The following is a 3,842-nucleotide window of genomic DNA, read 5'->3' as shown; positions in this document are numbered from 1 at the left end:
GTTTTGTATACATATTTGTTCCTTGCCCTAATATATTTGAGAATGTAGTCTTGATGGCTAGCTGGCTAAAATTCTTGTTAAAGTATCTGCAACATCCAGAGTTGGCTGAATTTGACTTTTTTTTTTTTTTTTTTTTTAAATGATGTACTGTGCAATGTTCTCAATCTGCTTAGGCAGGTACAGTTTCTCTCAGTTCTGAAGAGTGAGATGTCTGCGGTCTAGGTGCTGCCAGGCTTGGTGTCTGGTGAGACTTAGGCTTCATCTTCCAAGATGGTGCCTTGAACACCCCATCTGGAAAGGCATATACTGGTAAGTGCAGAGGTTATTCCTTTCAAGCCCCTTCGAAAACTGTAATGTTCTCATATCATACATTTGTAGCCCTGTCTAACATCTTGGCCCAAATTCCTAGACCTTGTGCCAGTCACTCACGTGTACCTGGCCCACATAGATTACAATACTTTAAACTACTGAATAAGTTGTTATGCCACACTTGATGGTAGCTTTGGACCTGACTAGTCCTTCACAGCTGTCCTGAATTGGAGAAAAAGGAATGGTCTGCATCTCCTAAGTTCATTAGTCCTCAGACATAGGTTGCTTTTGAAAAGCTGGCATGGCCTTAGGGAAAACTGAGTTCAGTCAAAGGCAAGTTTTGAAGAGTGATGTATCAGAGAGCTGCTGAGACTATTACCAGCAGTTCAGGAAGCCAGTCCTTCAGTCCTTAGGGGGACCAAGAGAGAGATCCCAGTTAAAAAGGCCCAGTGAGACTGTTGCTGTTGTCCCAGAATCACCTGCAAGCTAGTGACTGGATAGTACTGTAATGGTTAATATTGTAAACTTGACTGGATTCCAGAATTATCTTGGAGATGAATCTCTATGCAAGTCTGTGTGGAAGTTTTTAGCCTAACCGAGAAGATTCTCCCAAAGTGTTGGTGGCACAATACACCGTCTGGAGTTCTGGGATGCATAAAGAACAGCTGGCCAAGGACCAGCATTCATCTTCCTCAAGTTCTGGCTGCCATGACTTCCATACTGTGATGGACTGTACCCCAAACTCTGAGGCACAGTAAACCTTTCCTACCCTGAGTTGCTTTTTGTCATGTATTTCATCATAACATTGACAAAAGGGACTAAGGCCTTGAGAGATGGGTCAGCGTTTACAAGCACTATCTGCTTTTGTAGAGGACCCCAGTTTGATTCACAGCACCCCCACAGTGGCTCAGAACTGTCTGTAACTTTAGTTCCAGATTTGATGCCCTCTTATGGCCTCCATGAGCACCACACACACAGGTGGTACAGTTATACATGTGGGCAAAACATCCATGACATAAAAACTTTAGACAAGACTAATATACACATCATATTCCAAGAAAGATGCCTACTTGAGGAATTATTTCTAAGCACTTAATAAAAAGATACACATCTAGTTCTGCTTCCACCAATTTTTCTGAATTCTCCCTCTCCAAGGCCTAGCAAGGAACACAGGAGGCTGGGGCTTTGTGGTCTAGTGGTGGGAAGTGATACAGTATGGGAGGATGATCTTCCATAGGCATCAGTAGTGCCCATAGGCAGGAGAGTCTGTTTCATCACTATGCTGGTTCATTCTTGTGTTTTATGAGAGGAAAGACGATCAAATAGGGACGGCACGGTAGACTGTTCACAAGACAAGAACAGACACACACACAACGGGGGGGTTCAAATAGGGATGGCACGGTAGACTGTTCACAAGACAAGAACAGACACACACACAACCGGGGGGGGGGGTCAAATAGGGATGGCACGGTAGACTGTTCACAAGACAAGAACAGACACACACACAACACACAACCGGGGGGGGGGGGGTCAAATAGGGACGGCACGGTAGACTGTTCACAAGACAAGAACAGACACACACACAACGGGGGGGGGGGTGTCAAATAGGGATGGCACGGTAGACTGTTCACAAGACAAGAACAGACACACACACAACACACAACCGGGGGGGGGGTCAAATAGGGACGGCACGGTAGACTGTTCACAAGACAAGAACAGACACACACACAACGGGGGGGGGGGTCAAATAGGGATGGCACGGTAGACTGTTCACAAGACAAGAACAGACACACACACAACAGGGGGGGGTCAAATAGGGATGGCACGGTAGACTGTTCACAAGACAAGAACAGACACACACACACAACGGGGGGGTGTCAAATAGGGATGGCACGGTAGACTGTTCACAAGACAAGAACAGACACACACACAACGGGGGGGGGGGGCACATGTGGAGGTCAGAGAGGACAACTTGTGGGAATTGGTTCTCTTCACCAGGGATGGAACCCAGGTTGTCATCAGGTGTGGTGGCAAGGACCTTTAGTCACTGAGCTATTTCACTAGCTCAAGAGAATCCCATAGCAGATAAGTTGTCTTTAACCATCTTGTGAGAACAGCATTGTAGTAGGTGTACTTCTTGGATGCTGGCAGTAGAGTTGACAGAACAAGACAAGCTGGGAACTATCTCCCATTCAACTGTCTGGGGAGGAGGCTCTTCCAGTCTCCCCCTCTGTTATCCATGATCGTTGTCACACTGCAGTTGTGCAGAAAAGCAGGGATCAACTCCAAGGACTGCAGCTGTCATCTGTTGAAATGCTTGCATGGTTTCCTCTTCTTTATTTCCACACCAGAACCACAACTTCCATTTTATTACCCCCACAAAAGACCTAGTGTCCCACTTGAGCCACAAGACTGTCACTTTGACAGTCTGATATTCAGTAGCTGAAAGTGACAAAATCAAACTTATTTAACATGAGATTACGGGATGAGAAGACCTTAAGAGAGTAGTGTTTGGGGAAAGCGGACTTCTGATTCTTGTAGGGAAGCCTTTGTACGGGATGACTCAATAAACATTGATAACTCCTGGAAGGAGCGCTCTTCACAGTAAACTAATCTTCCTTAACCATGTGTGCAATTTTCAAAGAGGAAATCAGGCACATCTGCCCTGGAGGAACAAGAATCTTCACACACACACCTCCGCCCCCACTGAATTTGTTTGTTTTTCCACCAACTAAAAACGGTAGTTGAATCTGGGACAACAGGATATACTTGTCTTCCAAATATCTAAGCTGTGTCCCACATGACTTATTTTAGAATTGCAAGGAAGTCTTCAGGACACACGGTAAAGTCCTAAGGGTAGAGACGGGAGCTGAAAATGGAGCCCTGAACACGTTGAGAAACATTTTATTTTCACCGTCAAAAGCAATTGTAGCCGTTGTACATAGTTCTCGGTCCCCAAACACCTAGGGTCATTCACGAAACCACTTTACAGAGAAATCCGTTTTCCTAAAAGTGATACACATTGAAGAAAATAAGAATCCAGGAATTCAAACAAATACCATTTCTTCACATTTTACGTAACAAAACATTCGACCTGCTTGTTGGAAGAGTCAGTTTACATATTTAAGAGACTGTAATTCAGTAACTAGCATGCCGGCTAACCGCAATAGCCCCTAAGGCTCGGCGTCCACTGCGGCAGGCTGCTGGAGACAGGGGTACGCATGTCCGCTTCAGTTCCGAATCCGGGCTTCCTGCTCGCGCAGTCGCCGCGGTGCCCCACAAAATAGCGAGACCGCGGCCAGAGCAAGCGCCTGGGGAATACCCAGAAGCCCACGCGGCCGCAGAGCCGCGAGCAGCCGCAGAGCGAGGTCACCCCGCGCTTTCCGAAAACTTGGCCCGGCGCCGTGGGCGTGGCTTGGGGCGTAGCCGCGGCCCTCCGCCAATCAGCGCCCGGCAAGTCGCGGAAAAACGCGGGACCACGCCCCTGCGGTTGGCAGACTCTCCAACCGGGAGGACTCGGGCGATGGGGCCCC

General features: G+C 47.4%; 1 long non-coding RNA gene across 1 annotated transcript; it reads right to left on the bottom strand.

Annotated features, from left to right (window-relative positions):
• Window positions 1-3,197: 3,197 nt before the first annotated feature.
• On the bottom strand, window positions 3,198-3,548 carry LOC143444106 (uncharacterized). The gene is made up of 2 exons (XR_013113670.1): window positions 3,404-3,548; window positions 3,198-3,315 (listed from the first exon to the last, which is right to left on the bottom strand). It is a non-coding gene; the product is annotated as an uncharacterized LOC143444106 (long non-coding RNA).
• Between the last annotated feature and the right edge of the window lie 294 nt (window positions 3,549-3,842).

Source organism: Arvicanthis niloticus, chromosome 12 (assembly GCF_011762505.2).
Source record: "Arvicanthis niloticus isolate mArvNil1 chromosome 12, mArvNil1.pat.X, whole genome shotgun sequence".
NCBI classification, from domain to species: Eukaryota; Metazoa; Chordata; class Mammalia; order Rodentia; family Muridae; genus Arvicanthis; species Arvicanthis niloticus.
This window is presented reverse-complemented; position numbering and strand designations above follow the sequence as displayed.